The following is a 24,265-nucleotide window of genomic DNA, read 5'->3' as shown; positions in this document are numbered from 1 at the left end:
AGCACCTGTGCCTGCAGAGAGGCTGACTATCAAATAAGCATGGAAATTACAACAGCTTCTTGCCTCACTGAGGTTCCTCTGAGGGTAGGTCTATACTCACCGTCCGGGTCAACGCGGTGAGTTCGACTTCTCGGAGTTCGAACTATCGCGTCTAATCAAGACACGATAGTTCGAACTCCCCGCGCGCTCCGGTCGACTCCGGAACTCCACCACCGCGAACGGCGGTGGCGGAGTCGACCTTGGAGCCGCGGAGTTCGACCCCGCCGCGTCTGGACGGGTAAGTCAGTCGAACTAGGGTACTTCGAGTTCAGCTACGCTATTCGCGTAGCTGAACTTGCGTACCATAGTTCGACCCCCCCCTTAGTGTAGACCAGGCCTTAGAAAGAGTTAACACATAACAGTGGGACAGTGTGAGACAAATTTAATGTGCTTTTTTACTAGAAGCTATCTGCAATCAAGGAGTATACATGTTCTTTTGATACGGAATTTCATCAATAGGCATTGATAAGAGAATGTTGTACATCTTCTATTGAGAGAAGATTTCAGTACCTTAGGATTTCAGTCTGCTTACCTTTCAAATGCACTAAATTCACTTCCAGACAAATTCTGTTCTCAGCTCCCTCAGTTTAAATTGGGAGTTACCCCTATTGAAGTCAATGGCCTTGAATAACCACGCTTTCCAAGATGCGTGCCAATGTAGTGACAAGGGGAGGCTACAGGGAGCTGATCGTGACTCTCAGATGCAGTCCTACCAGCCCGAGCACAAGAGCAAGAAGTGTCCTACTTTAACTTAGCCTGCTGGTGTAAGATTCCCATGCAGAGCTCATGCCCACTCCTTTCCCTCAGCCCTTCCACTTTTCCCGTTCATGCTGGTGTGGGAAGGGTGTCTTGCATGGGAGGCAGCACAGCTCTATGCCAGCAGCGATTCTCCTTCACACTAGAATTCCACTGGAATCTCTGGTTTAAAATGGTTTAAAACCATTTTGCATAGCAGCAAAGTGGCCTTAGTGGACCAGGTAATCTGGGCCAATTTCATTGGAAATTACTCCAGATTTACACCAGATGTGCCAGAGGGCAGAGTTTAGTGCTTGAAACAAAGCAGAAAAATTAGTATGAGATTCCTCCATTTAAATTCTTCATCAGGCTCAGTCTGGGGTTTTGGGGCTACCGTCAGCAGATGAACTGAAATGTCTGTAATAGAGCTGGAGCAGGTGGATGTACAGATGCTGTCTCAATGGGAGGAAAAAAACACCTTTTCATTTCACATACTCTGATGGGGATTTCCGCAATCATATGCCTGATTACACTAATTTACTGAGAAGGTGGCTCTGTGACCAACCATCTCAACTCCTACTGGTTGTACGCCTCTACCCTGATATAACATGACCCGATATAACATGAATTTGGATATAACACGGTACAGCAGTGCTCCGGGGGGGTGGGGCTGTGCACTCCGGCGGATCAAAGCAAGTTCAATATAACACAGTTTCACCTATAACACGGTAAGATTTTTTGGCTCCCGAGGACAGCATTATATCAAGGTAGAGGTGTATTGAGGTCCATGTGTTTTGTGCTGTCTTGACCAGGCCCTGTATGCACCATGGCAAGCTGCACCACCAAGGGAAGCATGCTGCGTCAGGGACAGGCCTCTGCAGCAAAATCTGCTTTCAGACCTCCACAACAAATACCACATTGGCTCTGGAATGCTGCTTTCCCTATGTTCCCTTCAGAGATTGATGTCAGTGAAGATGAAAGATGAGAAGAATACTGGAGTCCAGACCCACTATGCAGATCTGAAAGCAGAGCTTTGCTCAAACACTGGCAAATAATGGGTTCTGATGAAAGACAGCAGTGGGCATGTGATCTGTAACTTAACAAAGTGTTTCTTGTGGTGCTGCTTTAGGGGGAGGCATGCCATTCATTTCAGGAATATTACAGGATTTCATCCTGCTGCTGACGTGAAGAGATGTTTAATAGTAGCTCTAGCGGCACGCTCCTTCAGAGATTCCCAACTAGGTTAGAGTCCTGTGCAACGTAAGTAAGAGGAAGTTATTCCCTTCCCCTCCCCCCACCCCACATTGGTGGTGGTGCTCGGTGGCAGCACGTCATCACTGCCTCACATTTCTTTTCCTGTATAAATATTTCTCTCTGAATTAAATTTTGATTAGTGGTGTGGATGAGATGAAGCATGGTAGAAAGAAAGGGCTCCTTGGGTTGAAATAACTCACTGTATGTGTGTTTAGCCATGATTTTGTGAACATCTGGAACAGTTTGATTTTGCTGAGCATGCAGGTACAGTGTCTGAGTTGAGGATGGAGCCCTCCATCATAACAGAATGAGCAGCTTGCATTTTCAATAATGTCTCCTTTAGCTATATTGTAAGCGAAGCAGATTTAGACCTGATCATTACACAGATGTGAGACCTCCAAGAACCATCCAGGTGCTGTAAGAAGTTAGGATTCCTCTAAGGCCGAGATTGTGGCTTGAGGCATAGCTATGAGCAAGGGGAAATGAGGAAGATTAGCCCCAAGAGTAGCCCTAGGAAGCACTGTGCCACAGATATCCCTTTAAGTGATTTATAATTTCCTCCCACTTCCCCCTTGCTCTGATGAGGAAGTAGTAATTTGCTGCTGGCCTATATCAATGACACCCAACATCCTGGCACAGCTGCGCTAGCCAGTGCATTGTGGCAGAGCCAAGCCTCCAGCCACTCCCTGCAACTCCCAACCCACATGCTCCAGGGACAAGTGGGCATGCTTCACCCATTCATTACTGCACACCTAGATTCAAGTGGTGAAAGAAGGAGTGTATAGTCCAGAGGGAAATTTTACCCCAAGTCACTATCTAGTGTTTATAATGTAAAGTCTCTGGGGCAAGGACCTTGAGTTCTTACTTGCCTGTAAAACACCAGAGCACTGCAGAGGTAGTAAAACTATCACATTTCAATCTCTCTTTTGTCTCTCATGGTAAACCAAGAGTGCCACGTCCTTCATTGTTAAATAAATGAGAGCATGTTTCTAATCCGCCAAAAGAAACAGCATACATTCATTCTATAGTGTATATTCCATGTTTTCTTAAAAAGGAACTCCGACAAGGGTTAAAAAGTAAGTGCATTTCAAATGGTTCTGTATTTTCTGTTTTTTTGGGAATGTTTATTTCAATATTCATTACACACAGTGTGGGTCAGATTCATGAATATCTTCTGGCAACAGAAAGCTTGATGTGCGTATATGAATATACTCAGCTGTGATTGTCCAATGGCAAGAAAAAGATACAGAATAGGCTTGAGTTATAGAATTACGTTTCTAGTTTATTCTAATTTTAGTAGCTGTAGTACTAACAGGAGCGTCCCCTCTTATACTATGTTCTTCCCAACTGAATATTACCATTTGGTAAATATCACTGCAAGAAAAGTAAACATTGATCCCTCATGCTTCTTAAGAACAGCATTTGTCTCCGCAGCACATTCTGAACGTTCATGATTTTCAGTTTATCAATAATTATTTTTTAGATTTCCACAGGTCTTTCTTTTCCTTTCCTTTGCTACACTTTGCATTAATTTTCTTAGTTTGCAATAAGCTTGTGTCTTTCTTCAAGCCTTATTTCCATTTGTAGACCATTGCTTGAACTGACAGGTTGAAAAAAAATCCTGATTATCCTATTATTCATTCCTTCTACATGTTTTATGAATGAAATAATTATTCATGATGATTAAGACTAATCCCCTGGACATCCAATATTCGTAATCAGGTGATGTGACGGTTTCTGTAAATAGTGCACAATTAATCATTTATAGGATCAGACCATGAAGGAAGAGTCCTGTATTATTGTTGCTCATTTTTTAGTTGCTGGTGAAAGGCATCTGAGGATTGATCACTTATCTCTTGACCTCATATCAGACAGTGTTAATCCCCTCTATCATGTGCGTCACGTCTTCTTTCCTGGTGACTTTCATAAAGAGAAGTTTATTATATGTGGAGATATCAGCTCTCATTAGCAGCTTTAAAACCATAGATTCAGATGAAAGTTAACAAAGTGGCTGCACTATCATGGATGACAAGACGCTTAGAGAAGTTCAGTATGAAGCATTTGATCAGCTATAGATTAGAGGAAATGGAATGTTAACTGATGGGTTTTGTGAAAATTGAATGTTAGTTTGCTATCACAGACAGCACAGGTCCTCCCTTCTGTGTGATATATTGAGTGACGTATAGAACCATAGCCTTCCCTTTACATGTCACATCTGTTGTAGGAAATGGTGAGCAATCTCTCCATTTACCATGGGTGTTTGCGAGCTATTTCTTTCTAGCCAGCTTTTGACAGACGTGTCGAAGCAAGTTCTAATCTGTTGAAATCTAAGATTCACGTTCCTTCCAAGGGTTAATTAGATACTCAGGAGTAGACCGAGGAGGAGAAGCTAAGATGATCAGTGATTTGCCCTTCAGATGAACTTTTTATTCACAGTTTACAAATCTAAATTAAAATCCATGTCTGTCTTTAGTGATGGGTCAAGTGATACCCTACTCTGTGTGTGTATACATATGATGTACAGTATTCCCCAATCTCCTTTGCACCTTTGTATATCAGGAAAAACTCCTCTGAACTCAAGGGAGTTCCACCAGTATGCAGTGAATGTAAGTGAGAGGTGAATCAAGTCTTGTATGTGTACTACCTTTAAGTTCCTGCTCCTAAATGCAAAATTCAACTCAACCTTATCGATGGAGGTATTGATTGGTGGTGAGCAACTGCATCTCCCACTGAAGTCAATAGGCAATGGGATTGCTCACTGCCTTTCAAGATCCCACCCAAAGTATTTTGATGTTTCTGCAGCAGCAATACCCAGGATTTGTAAAATAAATGTACTTCCTATGTAATCTCAGGCTAGACAGTGCAACCTTTACTTACACGAGTAGCCCCAGTGACACCACTGAGACCAATCCTGTGAGTGAGCTATCCCTTAGCTATAATTTTTCTAACTAACATTTGCTGATATTTTCTTTTCCTATAAATTTTTTGAAAAGCATAGAATAAAAGAAGGTGATGAATTTACCATGACACAAAACTTCCAGATCTTATTTGGGTTAACAAAGGCTTTTCTTTTTAGTATTTCATTTTTTACATTTAATTACAGGTAAACAAAAAAAATTAAGGAATGAGATCTGTGTAGTAGCAAAATGTTACTATCTTGAACAGTATCTTTTAATATTTTTTAAAAAACCTAAGATTAAATTCTCAGCTGATAGAAACGAGTACACCTCCTTAGGCTTCAGTTTCCACCAGCTGAGGTTATGGCTCTGAATGACAAAGAAAAAAGTGATCTACCATTTTTTCAGTTCCGATTGTGATTGCAGCAGCAGATGCTTCAATGGATCCAGCTCTCTCCTGATATGGCAGAGTCTGGGCCTGTGAATGAAGACATTGTTATTCATCCATCCACCTCGTCACACATAGGCAGTCTGTCTGTGCCCTGTTATAGGCATCCCATTGTAAACCAGGAATAAATTTTGATTGAGATATACAATCTTGAAGTCAAATTAATAGCCTTAAAGATGAGATTATTGTTATTATTATCCTCAATGTCATACAGGGTGGGCTCAGTACAGGAGTAATGATGCATAATGTGCTGTTTTCCAGCACACCCACTTGAAGCAAATCTGCAAATGGGCTTCAGAGTGACCAGAGATATCCACATGGAGAAAAACGTTTATAGCAAATTTCAGTGAAAGGTTTAAGATACAAATACTTTCCCAACACACCCCTCCTTGTACACTGATGCAGGCTGGATTTTAACCCAGGTTGATTTTGAGTGCTACTAAGGATGGAGCTGAATATTTCACTCAGCTCTTCCTTATCACTACTAGATACTATAATTTCTTCTAATTGGATTTTATTTTTAACTATGATGTGCTTGTTGGCACATGATCCTGGAAAGAGCTGCAAGAAAGCAAAGCAGCTTAAATTTTTGAGTGAATTGTGGTGAGAAAAGAAAATGGTTTTTACTATTGTGTGTGTGCATGCATGTGTGCAGGGAGAGAGTTGTTTACATATGGTTTGCAGCAAACTGCCAACATAAACTTAGTCCATCTAGAGAGAGATCCTCCCCTTTACTTTGAGTGACCCCTGTACACTGTCTTGGGCCATAAAAACACTGCAGCCAGATGGCAAAGAACTTCTCTGGTGCAGGCCCTGCGTAGGGCTTCCATACGCATCCCTACACTGCCTGCACTGAGGCCCTGCAGCAGGAGTCATGAGACAACATGTCAAGGGAGCCCCCGTACACTGAGCACTATGGAGATTCTGTGCTATTCCAAGCTGTGGGGCAGCCTTTGCTGCTCTAATACACCAGGAAAGCCACCAACTCCTACAGCCCCAAACTGGGAGGGCACAGTGTGAATTAAAGCCACCATTGTCCTCTAGCTAGGTTGTCAGTTCTGATGCAGTACAGCCTCTCTCCCTAATCTTTACAGTCACATTGCTGAGCATTTTTATTAAACTGTGGTTGTACACCATCATTTCTTATTTGGCCCCATTCCTGAAGTTGATATTTAGCCAAAATTCTCCTTGATGTTTATGGTTTTAGGCCTGAGTAAGGACTGTAGGACAGGCAGTAGTAGTGAGAGCTTGCTCAGCAGTGGGTCTGTACCTATCACTGGAAAGACTTCCTCATGGGATGAGTCTGAGAGGATAAGTTTGTATTAACAACTCATAGACTTAAAAGCCAGATGGGACCATCATGATCATCTAGTCTGACACATTGCAGGCCACAGAACGTCACCCACCAACTCCTGTAATAAACCCAGAACTTCTGGCTGAGTTATTGAAGTCTCAAATCATGATTTAAAGACTTCAAATTACAGAGAATCCTCCATTTACACTAGTTTAAATCTGCAAGTGACACGTGCCCCATGCTGGAGAGGAAGATGAAAATCACTCAGGGTCTCTGCCAATCTGACCCATGGCAAAAGTCCTCCCTGACCCCAAATATGGTGATTAGTTAGACCCTGATCATTTTGGCAATACCCAACAGCTAGACTGAATCTTCTGCAGTAATGTAGAGCCCTCTGCATCTACTGTCCCATTACTGGCCATTGGGGATATTTGTTACTAGCAATCACAGATCGGCTACATGCCCTTGTAGGCAATCTCATCATACCCATCTCTCCATAAACTCATCAAGCTCAGTTGTGAATCAAGTTGGGTTTTTTTTACCTCCACTACTCCTCTTGGAAGGCTGTTCAAGAACTTTACTCCTCTGATGGTTAGAAACCTTCATCCAATATCAAGCTTAAATTTGTTGATGGCTAGTTTATATCCATTTGTTCTTATGTCAGCATTGGCACTTAACTTAAACAACTCCTCTCTCTCCTTGGTATTTATCCTTCTGATGCATTTTTAGAGAGCAATCATATCTTCCCTCAGCTTTTGTTTTGGTTAAGCTAAACAAGCTAAGCTCTTTGAGTTTCCTCTCATAAGTTAGGTTTCCATTCTTCTGATCATCCTAGTAGCTTTTCTCTGTACCTGTTCCAGTTTGAAGTCATCTTTCTTAAACATGGGAGACCAGAACTACATGCAGTATCCCAGATGAGGTCTCACCAGTGCCTTGTAAAATGGTACTAATACTTCCCTATCTCTACAGGAAATACCTTGCCTGATGCATCCTAGGAATGCATTAGTCTTTTTCACAACCACATCATATTGGCGGTTCATAGTCATCCTGTGATCAACCAATATATCCAGGTCTTTCTCCTCCTCTGTCACTTCCAACTAAGTGTCAGATTTATAGCAAAAATTATTGCTGTTAGGCCCTAACCTTGCACTGTACACTATTAAATTTCATCCAGTTTCTATTACTCCAGGTTTCAAGGTCATCCAGATATTCTTGTATGATATTCTGGTCCGCCGCCATATTGGCAATACCATCCAACTGTTCTGGTTGATACTAATTGAGATGACAGTTTTTGTGATGTGGGCACACCTAACAGATTAAGACCATCAAATCTTTTTTATGCAGGCTAATTTATAGCCATGACTTTCAGTTAGGAGCCAACTTGACTGGGTTTCATACTAGCAGCTTTGGAATGATGGGGTCGGTATAATATTGCCAATATCTGAAGTTGCCCAGTTTCATGCTTTGGTGCATTTTTAAGTGTCCTAATTCTGAAAAACCTACCAATCCTTTAAAAAAGGGCTACAGTATTGTCAGCATTCCAGCATCCCAGCTTCCCATCTAACCCATCTGTACAGATTCCTCCTTAAAAAAATTAAGTGCACGATGATAATACAACTTCCACAAACATGTCTGCTCTGCTCTTGTGAGCAAGCAGACTAGTGAAATATACTCAACTCCTGCTCTCCGAGTGCATGTAGCTAAACACTCTGCCTGTTCATGCCAACAGAGCCCACAGGAACAGTAGAGTGGTGGAGAAGAACCTTCAAACCAAAAGAAAGCTGGTTGTTTAATTTCAGGTTTGGGAGCCCTGCAGCGTAGGGGATAGCTCTAAAGGAGTTCACTAAGGCTTTTGGACAGATATACATCAGAACCGTACGGAGTGTCACAGAGTGTACAGAGTGGCAAGCACATTTGTCCATATCTCATAAAACAGACTCAAGCTTGCCTGGGAATGACAAAATTAAGATATGATTGTGCAAAAATAACAGCTGAAGTTGGGCAAAAAGAAACTTATGCAAAGAAGAAAACTTTTTTTCCCTGCTAGTGCCAAGTAAATGCTGTATGTTAGCAGAGTTCTAATGGAACAATTTCACTGTATCCAAATGAAAGAGCAATAAGATATCTTGCTCGCAAGCCTTTTTAGCCATTTAGCTGTCATTTATCTGTCATGGGGTCTAGAATTCATGAATAGAAGTGTAAAAATACCAAAATTACACACTATGCTACATCTACCAAAATTATATACTCTGATCAGTTTCACTCATTCACTACATATTGGTGGTGATGTGATCCTATCAGACATCTGTTTTAAAACCCAATGATGTCTGAGTTTTCACAAAAAAGGTCATTCCTACAGCTGCTCCTTTCATGTCTAGACTGCTCCAGTGTCTTCTACTTCTTGCTCATAGTTATTTGAAATATGTACCTCTCTGTGTATAGTGGGAAGTCATTGAAAACAATCTGCCATAGCATTGCAGTAAGCAAGTGGTATTTAGAGATTCTCTAACTCAAAGGTGTCCATAATGTGTTACTTCCTTGCACAGGTTACCCTCATGGCTATTTTGTGTGCAGGGAAGAGAGCAGCACAGGTGGGCAAGAAATACATGGAGCTCTGTGCCCCATCCCCAGTGTGCCAGCCAGTACAACTGAACCATTGTGGAAGGGGAGATTAGCTCTATTAGAAAGAAGACTGATGCAGCTTACTTCCCTGCCTCTGCCCTTGGAATAAGGGGAAAGCTGAGGACAAATTGTGAATCTCTGAGTCACTATGTGCTGCTCCTTACTCAGGGCCGGCTCCAGACCCCAGCGCGCTAAGCGCGGGCTTGAGGCAGCATTTTGCCGGCAGGGCGGCAGGCGGCTCCGGCGGACCTTCCGCAGTCATGCCAGCGGATGCTCCACCGGAGCCGTGGGACCAGCGGGACCTCCACAGGCATGTCTGCAAGAGGTCCCCCGGAGCCACAGGACCGGTGACCGCCAGAGCGCACCCTGCGGCGCGCCGCCCTGCTTGGGGCGGCAGGATTCCTAGAGCCGCCCCTGTCCTTACTTACGCTGGATAGCAAAGTGACAACTCAGCCCTAGAGAAAAATGAATCTAAGATTTATGTAGGAGAAGAAATAATAGTGCACAATTCCTGCATGATATTAGAATGCCAAGAGCATCATATTGTTCTCTTCAGACTAATTTGCAATAACTTATTCACCAAACACAACACACAAATTCAGCAGCCACTCTATTTTCCATCTTCCTGTCTCCATATTTCTTAGCAGCTCATCCCTTTCCTGTTTTCCTCACCAGAGAACACTCTTTTATATCCTGGCCAGCTAGGGCCCAGCACAGAGGATACAAGAGCAGGTGAGATGGAGGAAGGACTAAGAATGACTGGAAAACATGGGGAGTGAGTATGGACAGAACTATGACTATATTGTAATCTCTCTTCCTCCCCCTCCCTCTACATTCTATGCAATGCCTAGGGCCCTACCAAATTCACAGTCCATATTGGTCAATTTCACAGTCATGGGATTTTTCTAAATGGTAAATTTCGTGATTTCAGCTATTTAAATCTGAAATTTCATGGTGTTTTGGGGAGAGGGGTTGAAAGGTTATTGTAGGGGGCGTTACAGTATTGCTACCCTTACTTCTTCATTGCTGCTGGTGGTGACGCTGCCTTCAGAGCTGGGTGATCAGACAGCAGTGGCTGCTGGCCAGGAGCCCAGCTCTGAAGACAGAGCCACTGCCAGCAGCAGCGCAGAAGTAAGGGTAGCATGATTATGGTATGCTGCCCAGCTCTGAAGTCAGCACAGAACTAAGGGTGACAATATCGTGACCTCTTAAAATAACCTTGTGACCCTCCTCCAACTCCCTTTTGGGTCAGACCACCAATTTGAGAAACACTGGTCTCCCCCCATGAAAGCTGTATAGTATAGGGTAAAAGCACACAAAAGACCAGATTTCAGGGTGTATGACATGTTTTTCATGCCTGGGAACTTGGTCGGGCCCTAGCAATGCCACATCCAATACTAGGGCGATGGGAGCCACACAAGAACCTGAATAAATAGATACCTTAGGCAGGGCAGAGAAGGAACATTAGCTAAACTTTTACTAACTTTGAAAGTGATATAAGTTCTGCTTATTTTGAGGACTGGGTGAAGAATCCAATCTGTTCTTATTTTATCTCAGTCAGGCAATGTATCCACACCTGAAACAGAGGATTGCTTTAGAATTGCTCCTTGTGCAAAGCACAGGAACAAGGGAGAATTGTAGACTCTATGCATGGTGAGGGATTGTACATGGGTGTAGGTGCAGCCGTTGCTGAGGTGGAGCTCAGCCCCACTTCCTAATCAGGTTGGTACCTAACTGGCAAATTTAGTTTTATGAGAGCATATCTGCTTTGCAGAGAATTTTCAGTTACCTATCTGTAAAACAAATTATGTACATTTTAATGAAATCTCCAGAGTTACAGAGGCTGTCACTATGCATGTTGCAGCTATGCTGATATATGCCAAATTCAGAAAACCACAAGAATACTGAAACTGTAGATGTGGTTCGAGCAGGGTGCTAACTGAAGGAAGTGGATGTACCAATAGGTCTTCAGTGCTAGTCTAAGCTTTGCCTTTACCACAAAAAACAAATTAATTTGGATTCAATGTTAAAAATAAAAATGTCACCACTACATTGGCTCATTTGAATTCAGAATGAGCTGTCAGTGGAAAATGTGAGCTTCTGAAATGCCCTTATCCTTTTCCATGGCACAGCATGAAACCTTGTAATCTACAAGGTGTCACAGATGAACAATACAATATGAGTTTGTGTCATTTTGGTTATACAAATTGTATGACCAAAACGCTTTCCAGAGTTAAATGACACAGCTACAGAGCTGGAATCTATCTCCTCAGCTTTTATTTATTACTTTAAAAGGTACAATATGGAATGGGCATGACAAAAAAGAGACGTTTTTCAAAGGAGATTTTGAGAACACATAGAGAATAAGTAAGATGGAGAGAGAGGCAGGCTATTCCAAATCGCAGGAAGATCAGAGGACAAGGACTTCCATGGCAAACTTATGTGAAGGAGAAAACAGGAGGCAAGTGCTAGGCAATCAAGAAGCCAAGAGCCAATGTCTATAAAGGGTAATGCAGTCATGTTTCTTTGTGCATGTTAGATGAAGAACAGAGGCAGTCTGCATATGCTAAATTCTGGAGAACTGTGATGCAGAGAGGCTGGAAAAAAGAGAATTGAAATCGATGAAGGCATGGAAGGGAATTTCAGCAGAGGTGGATTCAAGGTAAACTTACATGACCATGATTGCAGAATTAGTGATAGGTACGTTGGGATTCCCTCCGAGACCTCTTTCCACTCAGCTTCCCAAGAACTCAGTTTGACTCCAGACTTTGTCATTCAGATATGTTTGTTTGGCATACAGTAACACTATGCTGAGTTGATCAGGCTCAAACACAGGGGAGGTGGATGCAGGGCACATCACAACCCCAAAGTTAAATAAAAACCCTCTCTCTTTATATACATTACACATCTCATTGCATTTACTATCCATTGCATCACACATTTTTTAATTAGCTCAGTTACTTTGCAGGAATCAATCCCTGTGCAGCATGCACAGTCCATGGTTTGACTCCCTCTGTATCTCATCTCTATATTCCTAACTTGTGTTGTCTCTTGTTATCCAGTTCATAGTAAATAGTTCCCTGTGTGTTCCCCCCTGGGTTTCCTTCTCTAACAGGGGAAAGTATAAACCCCAGGGGATCCAGGCTCTGAAGGAAAGGTTTATCCAGAAGGCTGGTAGAGTCAAAGCCTGAGAGAGGTAGAGTAGGGAAAGGCTTAGGAAAATGACCGGCTGCTGATTAGAGGGTCCCTTAGCTGGAACCCAGAGTAGAGGGAGGCTACCAGCCACTGGGAAAGTGGCACAGTTTGGGCAGTGGGGGAGAAGACTGCCATTTTGGATGGAAAGACTTTGATAACTCCTGCAAGGGGAAAACATACAGTGAGCTGACCAGAGGGCCAAGCTACAAAGAGAGAGTGCTGAGTTGCTGAGAGAGAAGCAGCGGGACACACAAACAAGTGACAGAAGCTGGTGTCCAACCTGGAAGGAGCTAATCCCCGGATTAGCCAGAAGGAGCCATCCCAGTGGTAAGTGTATCCTGTGATAAGCAGTATTAAAGTAGTAGGTAAATTTAAAAGCCCAGATGAAAATGACTCTGAGAGAAGTGGCAGATAATAAAGAACAGTGGGCCAAGAAATGAGAACTCCACAGAGGATGCTTTATAGTTCAGAGAAGGAATAACAACCAGAGAAGAAGAGAGAACATTTTGACTGATAGAAGCTGATCCAACATATTTCATTAATGTGAAAGGTTACACTGAAATCATAGGAATAAGGAGAAAGGGGAAGAAGGAATATTCATCTAGAGCCAAGCAAAAGGTTTTGGCTAATAGTTTGTCCATCAAAAAATATAGCTTTGGGCACCTGAAACTGTTCACAAATTTAGGTTGAATACAACCAATAGTTCTGGCTGGGGAAAAAATGGAAGAAAAAGTCTACAAAAAATCAAAGCACTTTATTTCAATATTTTCTAAATGGAACAATTCCATCTTTCATTTCAGATTGTAAACAGATTTTTTTTAACCACAAAAAATGGGGATTAAAAACACAACCAAAGCCAAAATGAAATTAAACATTTTGTTTTGGTCAAACAACATATTTCACTGAGGAAAAACTCAAATTGTCATTTTGTGTCCACCTGAAAGAAGATTTGCAGGTTTACTCAGTTATTCAACTAGCTCTACCTTCATTCTGAGCGAGAAAGAGATTATTAGCCACATGGAAGAGAGCAACTCAGATTGAAAACCACCAAGGAGATTGCTGGCTGATTAGTCATTATTGAGGAGACAGCAAGCTGCTTCTTCCCCACCCTCCCCGCTTTTTTTAAAAGAAAATTGAAATGGAAGACTAGTGAGAGAGCAGTAGTATGAGTGTCAAGGCCAGACAGGGATATTTTAGGACAGTGGCCTGTTTCAGAGAGTTTGCCCCAGAGGTCGAGGAATTAGTTACCATGTCAGCAGCGCAGGGACAGGAAAAGAAGGGAAAGGACAGAAGAGATCAAAAAAGGACATAATTTACTTAAGTGACTGAATTATATTCTCAAAGTCTAGAGGGGGACAAGGGAAGTGGGGGAGAAGAAGAAGAAAGAATTAATAGATAAGAGGACTGATGAGTATATGAGAATCAAGACTGAAGTTAAAGAATAAAGGTTGAGCAGACAGTGAAGAAACCACTAAGGATGAAGTTGGAGAGAGATAGAGATGATCAAAGAGAGGGAAATGCGGGAGGGGATACAACTAGAGAGTTGGAGGCTTGGAAGGTCCAAGAGAGGCAGAAGTAGAAAGGGAGTGCAAGAGCAAGGAGTGGGGAAAGCAAGCAAGTAAGTACACCATAGTAGATTAAATGGAAAATTCTGAGAGTCTCGTGCAGGGACAGAGAATTTCTGAGTCAGCTGAAGCAGCAGCCCATACAATCTGAGCATCTGGAGGAAGCTGATACTGGAATATAGCAGGAAGGAGAGAGGACAAATATGAAAAAAAATCAGCTCCCCTACTAGAAGGAAAATAGACTTGCTGAGATAACGGAGATTCTGCCACAAAAATGTCGTGGCTTAACCATGAAAACTGCAGGTTTTAAACAGAAAAGAAATTATTTAAATGATAACTGCACCTAGCTTTGATAAGTAGCTATCCTAGCATCCATGGCAATCTTTCATTTCTTAGTTGAGAAGTAAAGTTGAGCCTGCACCAAAACCATGACTGTGGATACCCCAAACTTTGTGGGGTTCAGAATAACTGGCAATCAGATCTAATTTTTGCTAGCATCCACTATCTTTATAATGAGACAAACCAAAATCTCTGCTCCAGACACTCCTGAAATTTGGTGTGTTCAAAATCTGGATCCAAATTCTGTGATTTAAAATCACTTCTGCTGAGAATTTCTTCCATCAGGAAATCTAGATTAGCTTTGGCTAGGAATTCACTCCCTTTATCCTTAAGCTCTTTCCTTTCATTGCTAGTTTTAAGCTGCCTTACTATCGAGGGAATTAATCATGTTTGTAACATGTACATTGTCTCTTTAAGAACTTTGCAAGGGCTGCTGTTAGGCACATGCCTTAATTACCTACCAGTCTGCATACAGGTACCAACTGCTGCCTATCTCTATTAGGGCTTTGATTTTTTTCCCTTCTAAGGCATTGTAGTTCACAAACAATACGTTTTCATAGAACACCAGTTTCACTTTGGTTGATTTCTGGTGCTTAGGGAATGCTCCCCGTCTCCAATAACTCTGACTATAAAGAGAATGAGACTGGTCACAAAAAACATCACTCATTTGTTCGCATGCACACAGTGAACTTTTAGGAACAGTTGTTCTCAAATTCAAATGACTTGTTTATTTCCAGCCTAACCTGAAGTAATATTAGGTTAATAAAATAGTTTTCTTTCCAAGTTTTCCTGTTCTGAGAGGTGGTTGAAACTTTTAGTCTCCAAATAGTTCCTTGACACATTCTGATCAATCCTGATATCTGTATTTAAGCTTGGGGAGCTTTAAAAGCAATGAAAGCTTTGTCTAAATAGGATTGGGGCAGTAATTAGCAGGTAGGTAGAGGCAGGGTCAGACAAAGTGGGAGAGAGAACTGAGATTGAGGTATGAAGAAGTTATAGGTGATTATGATCTTTTTAGAGATGTAATGGGCATTCCAGAGACAACAAGCGAAGGGAAGCTGGAATGGGAGAAGGAGGAGGGTGGGCATATGGTTATAAATGAAGGCGCGACAGAGGGGGAAGTGGTGGTGGGGATGGGTGTGGGAAGTGGAGATAGTGGGGATGGAAGGAGGGCCTTGGTTGAGGTAAATGTCACCACAGGTGAGGAAGGGTGGATGTAAGATCTGGATTTGTGCTGATGAGCAGAGAAGGGAGATTCGGATGGAGGGGGAGAGGAGGCGGTGGAGCTGGTGAGAACTGTAGAGAGATGAGGGTAAAATGGAGCCGGGGTGGGGATGGGAGAGGGATGGAGGAAGATAATGGATGCCGTGAGGCTGAAGAGGGGTGTAATAAGTGCCATTGGAGAATGGCAGATAGACAAAAGGGGAAAAAAATGAAAAATATTGTGAAAGTAACATGAGCGTAGCTGCTCCTGAGGTAGCTAGACTGTGTTGCCTTTCCCTGCTTTTTTACTGCAATAGCCTATACCATGGCCCTGAACCCACAATCAGATTTGTGTGGGAAGGCCCTTGTCCCTGAGAGGACGCCTCAGGACTCCAAAACCCCAAACATGGTAATTGGTAATTTAAGATAAAAACATAATAATCCACACTATACAATGCTTAATTTGTGCCAGGGCTTACCAGGGCTAAGCCCCGGAATCTCTAGGCTTGGCAATTCAGGTGGAACAAGCCCCAGCACCTCTGGGCTTGCTGCATCAGTTATGGAAGTAAAACAATTGCTTGAGTCCCAGCACCTCTTTCATTACAAATTAAGCGCCAACACCATACAATTGTTTGAGAGGTCATTCCTGTCACCATCCTTTCTCAATGAAGAGTCATTACATAGGGTTTTTCTTTGTCAGAACCAAGTTTCTGCTTCATAGATCATTTCTAGGTGAGCCTATTGAGTAAAAAAACCTCTTAATGAAAGGCGATCTCTTATTCTTAAGAATGGTCTTAAATCACAGTGTGTTCTAAACAGACCTATCTTATACTGTATTTCTGAAAATCACTTATTCCATTTTGTGGACACAGGCCTTGTAAAATTCTATCACAGCTCCAATATTTCTGTGATATAATCAAGCACTTTGAATTAAAAAAAATTAATAGACTTTGCTCCTTAACAGCTGGAAATGCCTTGATAGAAGAATCTGATTCCTGGCACATATTAGGATTGACATGGACACTAATCCTACAGTGACATGCATCTGGATATACTCTTGCATCTGCACAGGATGCCATTGCAGTAACTGGAGGATCAAAGCCTTTTTCAGCTACTTCTAAACGTGTATGTCATATCTCTATATCAACATGAACATTTCTGTTCACAGAACCAAAATGAAACTGACAGGCACTTAAAATTAGATTTTTGTTAAACTATTAAATCTCATTGTGTGAAATAATATCCTTGTTTATTTATACACAGCCGTTAAAGGTTTTTAGTGTGTCACTTCCAGCTAACCTGCAGTTGGAAGGAAGTGGTCAGATGAGGATTACAGAAAAGCCTAATTAAATCTCTGAGTGGAAATCTCATAAGTTTCCTTTTCTTTGTCTCTCTCATTTCTTTTAGCTGTTCTTCTGGTCAATCAACTGCGGACATGACTGACAACTTGTAGTGGCTGACAAATATCACATTTCTGATGTACTGCCATGAAATAGAAAATACATACTCAAACCACAGGTAAATAAATATGCAACCATATATCTGATACACAACCTATCGAGAGAGGTGGAAATCCAGATAGCTGCTGTACCCCTTGTAGCAGGGTGGACCTCTGCTCCTGCCCTGAAGGGGTTAAAAACAGCCCTGGGAAGGGGCTGAGGCTTGAGAAAGCAGCCTTTAGGCTGGGCTGATTGGGGAAGTGGCTGCAGCTGGGGCCACGCCCCAATCTGAGCCACAGGGCCTTATAAGAAGGCCAGGGAAGCCAGAAGCCAAAAAATAGTCTCTCTCTAGCTATAGAGGGAGATGGGCCTGGCTGCAGGGAGCTGGACACAGGGTACCTGAGTGGAGCAGGGCTGGGGAAAGGCAGAGGAGCTGGGGAGCTCCAGCCTGAAAAGCCCCAGGCTGCAGCCTAGCAGAGGGCTAACAGATACTGGGGGTTGCAGAGGGCAGCCCAGGGGTAGGCCAAGGCAGCAGGTCCAAACCCTCCTTGCCAGTGATGAATAGGCTGATACTGCAGTCTGCCCCAGGATGTGGGGCTAGACAATGACTGGCAGTAGCCATACACTGAGGCAAGGTGGGGATAGAGGGTGGGGGTTCCCTGAGAGGGGAGACCCTGAGAGAAAGGGGTTACTGCCAGGGGGCAGCACCCCATGTAAAAGGGCACTGGGGTCCAGGGAGGGACCCGGGGCCAGAGAACAGGCGGATCACTGGCCTGCAGAGGGCGCTCCGTGCTGGAAACCGAGCTAATTCCCCGGGATCACCAGCAGGAGGTGCCGCAGGGGGAGTCCAACCCATCTACACCCCTCTTTTTGTGTCTTAAGGAGGTGACATGTACTAAAAGTCAGGATGCTAATCCATTTACAAGGATGTGACATGAGATCAGGAAAATAGCTGTGACTGGCACTCAACATATCCTACCCTGTGTATGAACAGAACACACGCACGTAATTGTTTATGTAAACAACATTTTGGAAGGGCAATTTCATTTTTTTTTTAAAAATTAAAACTACCGAATGTATCACCGTTTAGGTGCTGTTCACACTTTCATGCTTGTTTTATATCTTGCTCTGTTTTACTTTCCTCTGTCTTAAATTAAAGCGTCTTGCCCACTATTTGCTTTATCCACCCTTTCTGCTATAGTGCCCTCACTACCAAAAGTTCCTTTTATTTCCCCTCTCATGCCCAACAAGTTGCTTTCAGACAAGTAGTATAGTGGCAGTGTGAGGAGTGTGGGAAACTGTACCTTTGAGGAGGCTCTGGTGAGAGCTAGTTGAAATCGATTGTTATGCAGAGGCTCACGTCATGCCATGCTGCTCAGTTAGACTCTGAACGAAGCAGACCGTTGTCAGACTCCTTTGCTCTGAGTGATCAGTGAACACCACCAAGAGGACAGGACAACAGAAGATGGAGGGAGATAAAGTAGGGCAACCCCCAGCGGTTGAAGATAGTGGTGTTGTGGGAGGGAGAAATCCAAGTGAAAGGGTAGGTGGGGGAGACTCAAATGAGGTGGAGGCAGATAAACAGCTGCAGTAAAAACAGCTCCCTCCCTCAATGACAGAGCACAAGGTCCTTGTGCCTGCTTCACCTCTGTCTGCTGCAGCTGAGTCATAGGAGTGCAGAGTTTCCCTGTCTAGTGAGGGCAAAGGCAGTCAAGTGGGCTGACAGGTCCTTTCAGCCTGAGCAGCAGGCTAAGACAGGGAGCAGCCATTCTTAGCTGAGTGAGGATGGATGAAGACTAATAAAAGAACAAAGGAAGAAGGCCTTCCTTTCTTCAGCTTTCTGGTACCTTCCTTTCTCTTTTCCCCCAGCTCTGCGTAGTTTATTCCTGAGCCTACAATTCAGTGGGGGGGGAGAGGAATAGGCTTGACCGCTCTGTCACTGAAGTTGCACCAACCTATGTCAGCAGTGAATTTGGCCCCTAGAACTGAAAGCAAGTTTAGGTTAGTAACGGGTGATGCTTAAAACTTTTAGCATTTCCATTCTAATAAACACTCATGCTTTTGGGTGCTTATTCAAGCTATCTGAAACTCTGGGATAAAATCGTGGCCTCACTGAAGTCAAAGGTAGAATTCCCAGGAGTTCACCCTTTGAGTCTGCAAAATCAGAGAGGAAAACTTGCAAAAACAGACACTCCCACAAGATTTCTAACATTATCTGCTTCTAGTCTAACCATAAATAACATGAGATTTTTCTCGTGGTATTTTAGCAATTCAGCTTCTGGTTCTAGTGGACAATTATTTTTGTTCAGAACAATTATATTATCTGTCTTAGTTTGCTCATCCCTAGTTCAGATGCAATTTTTAAAATTATTATTATTTTATTTTATTTTATTTTATTATTTGATCACTGCTACAGTTTAGAGACAACACCTTTGTAAGAGTTCAGAATTCAGACTGTATTGTACAGCTTGGGCTCCACCTTACCACAAAACGTGGTTATTTTTAGGTAGTTTCCTAGTATGTAGAAGTCTTGGTTAACACATTGTCTAGCTAACACATTTCTAACTTTCTTTTAGCATCTGAAGAACTGTGCCAAACGTTAAGTCCTAGTAGCTATCAAAATGGTGCCTGCTATTAAATTCAAATAGCTTCCAGATTAAAAATATAAAACTGGCTGTACTGAATCAGACCAATGGTCCAGCTAGCCCAGTATCCTGTCTTCTGATACTGACCAGTCAGATGCTTCAGAGTGAATGAACAGAACAGAGCAATTATTGAGTGATCCTTCCCCTGTCCTCCAGTCCCAGCTTTTGGCAGTGGGAGGTTTAGGGACACCCAGAGCATGGGATTGCATCCCTGACCATTTTGACTAATAGCCATTGATATACTCTATCATCTATGAACTTATGTAATTCTTTTTTGAACCAAGTTATATTTTTGGTCTTCACAAATATGTTCCACAGGTTGACCGTGCATTGTGTGAATAAATACTTTCTTATGTTTTGTATTAAATCTGCTGCCTGTTAATTTCATTGGCTGACCTCTGGTTCTAGTGTTATGTGAAGGGGTAAATAATACATCTCTATTCATTTTCTCTACACCATTCGTGATTTTATATACCTCTATCATATCCCCCCTTTAGTAATCTCTTTTTTCTAAACTGAACAGTCCCAGTCTTCTTAATTTCTCCTCACAAGGATGCTGTTCCATACCCCTAATAATTTTTCTTGTCTTTCTCTGTAACTGTTCCAATACTTTTTTGAGATGGGGCAACAAGAATCACATGCAGCATTCAAGATCTGGGGGTACCATGTATTTATATAGTTGCATTATGATACTTTCTGTTTTATTATCTATCCCTTTCTTAATCGTTCCTTACAGTCTGTTAGCTTTTTTGACTGGAGCTTCACATTGAGCAGAACTACCCACAATGACACCACTCAAGAAGGAGATTTTGGAAACAGCTCATTTAGACCGCAGCATTTTGAATATCTAGTTGGGATCATTTTTTTCCAATGTGAGTTACTTTGCACTTATCAACACGAAATTGTAGCTGTGATTTTGTTGCCCAGTCACCCAGCTTAGTGAGATCCCTTTGTAGTTCTTCGCTGTCAGCTTTGGACCTAATTATTTAGTACTTTTATGTCATCTGCAAACTTTGTCACCTCACTGTTTGCCCAATTTTCAGATTATTTATGAATATGCAGAGCACGGATCCCAAAACATGTCCTGGGGGACCCTGATATTTTCCACTTTCCACTGTGAAAACTATCCATTTATTCCTACCTTTTGTTTCCTATCTTTTAACCAGTTACTGATCCATGAGAAGACCTTCTGTCTTATCCCATGACTGCTTACTTTGCTTAAGAGACTTTGGTGAGGGACTGTAGCGGGGTGATCATCTGCTCCTGGCCTGAAAGGGTTAAAAGCCAGCCCTTGGAGAGGGCTGGGGCTGGGAGCCTTAGACTGGGCTGATTGGGGAGGCAGCCTCAGCTGTGGCCATGCCCCAATCAGGGTCCAGCTGGCCCTATAAAGGCCAGTGAAGCCAGGAGTTGACAGTCTCTCTCTGGCTGTAGAGGGAGATGGACCAGGCTGCTGGGGAGCTAGAGAAGGTACCTGGAGTGGAGCAGGGCTAGGGGGAAGCCACGGGAGCTGGGGATCTCTGGCCTGGAAACTCCCAGGCTGTGGCCTAGTATAAGACCAAATCAGGGCTGCCCAGAGGGGGGGCGGGGCAAGTGGGGCAATTTGCCCCGGCCTCCGCAGGGGCCCCCACGAGCATGGCTGAGGCTCCCGCCTCGGCCCTACCCGGCCCTGTCTCCTCCCCTCTCCTGGAGCCTCAGCCCATCCAGCAGCATCCCGGACAGCTGCAGCGTGGCTCTGGCGGGGCCCCTGAGCCCCGCCCTGCTCAGAGCCGCGTGGTGAGGGGGCGGGGCTGCGAGCTGCAGGCTGAGCGGAGGGAGCTGAGCTCAGCGTGGAGCTCCCAGCCCTGCCCCCGACCACGTGGCTCTGAGCGAGGAGGGGCTCGGGCCCCACCCCCTGACCACGCGGCTCTGAGTGGGGAGGGGCTCGGGCCCCGCTGGAGACAAGCTGCCTCTGTTGAGTGAAGCTCCTGGATGTGCTGAGGCTCCGGGTGAGAGGGGAGCCAGGGGTAAGGGGCCAGGGCTGGGCGGGGTTGGCTAAGGGGCAGGGAGGGGCAGAGGTTGGGGGCGGTCAGGGACGGAATGGGATGGTTGGATCGTGGGCGTTCCAGGGGTCTGTCAGGACTCAGCGGGGGGGGGGGGGGCGGTGGGTAGGGGTCAGGGCACAGGGAGAAGGAGTGGAGTCCCAGGGTGGTGGTGGTGGGGTCTCTGGGGGATGGTGAGGGGGCAAGGAGCAGGATGGGTCAGGGATTCTGAGGGGGGTGGGCAGTTGGGGGGCAGGAAGTGGGTGGGGATCAGATAGGGGGCAGAGCCAGGCTGTTTGGGAGGCACAGCCTTCCCTACCCTAAAGCTCATTCAGCAGTTTGAGGCTTGCAGAAGAGCCAAGCTGTTAGCTTTTCCATTAGTGCTACCATCCCTTTCACTTCTCAAATGCCAAGTTATAGTTTATATTTAATTTCAGTGCCATAGGGAGATTCATGTCAGGGGAGGGTAGCTTCATTTAAAATTAGTCACTGGGGGAGGGATCACATGAGAAGAGCAATATCCTACACCACCTACCTCCTTCCCAACCTTACCAGGGGAGACCCCCCCCCTATATTTCCTGAGGGTCCAGAGGGGTTAATTCAGTGGTTCTCAAACTTTTGTACTGGTGACCCCTTTCACATAGCAAACCTGTGAAATTAAAAACACTTTAAAATTATATATATAAATATATAAATTAAAAACACTTTTTTATATATTTAACACTATTATAAATGCTGGAGGCAAAGCAGGGTTTGAGCTGGAGGCTGACAGCTCGTGGCCCCTAGTAATAACCTCGTGACCTCCTGAGGGGTCCCGACCCCCAGTTTGAGAACCCCTGGGGTAATTTAATTTTAACACCCTATGTCCATTCACATGCATGTGCTATTTTGAGCATTTCAGTTTTCACAACATAGGCTCATCCCAGATTTGGAACAAGCTCAAATGCTCAGTTCGTGGAGTATGTACATAAGATATACTAAAGACAAACCCACAGTAACTGTCTCCAGTTTGTGAGGGACCCCATGGAGCCAGACTCTAGGAAACAGATAAATGCATGGAGGTTAAGTTCATTAATGGCTATTAGCCAGGATGGGTAAGGAATGGTGTCCCTAGCCTCTGTTTGTCAGATGGTGGAGATGGATGGCAGGAGAGAGATCACTTGATCATTACCTGTTAGGTTTACTCCCTCTGGGGCACTTGGCATTGGCCATTGTCGGTAGACAATGGGCTGGATGGACCTTTGGTTTGACCCAGTATGGCTGTTCTTATATTCTAACCTAAATGAACCCAAAGTTATGGAGACAGATATGAGTCAAGGAAGCCAGCAGCGTATCAGAAACCTGAAAACATCTGACTGGATGGGCTCAGGCGTTTGGTCACAAGCTGAGGTGGTTCAAAAAGTTTTGGATTTTTTTTTAAGCAGAATTTTTTTATTGTTTCTTTAAACAATCAAACACAGCAAGCAGCAGATATTTGGCCACACACTTCTGAAACCCCAAACCATATTCAGGTTATGGCAGACTAATTTCAGCTTTTCAATTAAAAAAACCACAACAAATTTTGAAGGAAAGCAGACGTTGTCCGTGATTTTTTTTCTGCTTTTTAAAAACCCCTAGTTTTCAATCCAGAAACAGTTTTGACGGCACATATTTGTCCAACCCTTTTAATGAGCTTTAGTGCCTTTTAGCACTAGCTGATGCTGAGAACCAGTGATACCTTGTAAAGAAGTTTTGTCAAAACTGGATTTGTGCCAAGATGCAGGAGGTTTATTTTTCCCAGGGCCGCCCATGGGGCAGGGAGCAAGTGGAGCAATTTGTGCCGGGCCCCGCAGGGGCCCCCACGAGAATATAGTATTGTAATTTTTTTTATGGAAGGGGCCCCCGAAATTGCTTTGCCCCAGGCCCCCTGAATCCTCTGGGCGGCCCTGGGCCAAATAGGTACTGCGGTTGTACGGGACAGCCTAAGGCTAGGCCGAGGCAGCAGGTCCAAACCTCTCCTTGCCTGTGATGAGTGGCTTATACTGCAGTCTGCCCCAGGGAGCGGAGGCTAGTTGGTGACTGGCAGTAGCCTATGACTTAGGTGAGGTGGGGGGGATAGGGAGTGGGAGTTCCCTGGGGAGGGGAGACCCTGTGAGACTGCGGGGTACTGCAAGGGGCAGCAACCTGGCCTGAAAGGGGCACCCGGGTCCAAGAGGGACTTGGGACCCAGCGGGAAGCAGGACACCGGCCTACAGAGGATGCTCCTGGATCAAAGAGCTAATTCCCAGGATGACCAACAGGAGGCGCCACAGGGGTGAGTCACTGCACCGTTACAGGGACCTTGTCAAAGGCTTTCTGAAAGTCCAAGTACACTATATCAATTGGATCACCCTTGTCCACATACTTGTTGACACATTCAAAGAATTATAATAGATTGGTGAGGTATAACTTCCCTTTACAAAAGCTGTGTTGACTCTTCCGCAACATATCATGTTCATATATGTGATTGATAATTCTGTTCTTTACTATAGTTTCAACCAATTTGCCTGGTACTGAAGTTAGACTTACCAGCCTGTAATTGCCAGGATTGCCT

General features: G+C 43.9%; 1 long non-coding RNA gene across 2 annotated transcripts; it reads left to right on the top strand.

Annotated features, from left to right (window-relative positions):
- The first annotated feature begins 9,951 nt into the window (after nucleotides 1–9,951).
- On the top strand, nucleotides 9,952–19,440 carry LOC120405508. 2 transcript variants are annotated; one of them, XR_005598627.1, is made up of 4 exons: nucleotides 9,952–10,064; nucleotides 11,829–11,951; nucleotides 16,999–17,109; nucleotides 17,913–19,440. It is a non-coding gene; the product is annotated as an uncharacterized LOC120405508 (long non-coding RNA). The 2 variants fall into 2 exon arrangements; XR_005598626.1 differs by lacking the exons at nucleotides 9,952–10,064; nucleotides 11,829–11,951 and adding exons at nucleotides 12,390–12,811; nucleotides 16,556–16,716.
- The last annotated feature ends 4,825 nt before the right edge of the window (nucleotides 19,441–24,265 follow it).

Source organism: Mauremys reevesii, linkage group 5 (assembly GCF_016161935.1).
Source record: "Mauremys reevesii isolate NIE-2019 linkage group 5, ASM1616193v1, whole genome shotgun sequence".
Classification (NCBI taxonomy): domain Eukaryota; kingdom Metazoa; phylum Chordata; order Testudines; family Geoemydidae; genus Mauremys; species Mauremys reevesii.
This window is presented reverse-complemented; position numbering and strand designations above follow the sequence as displayed.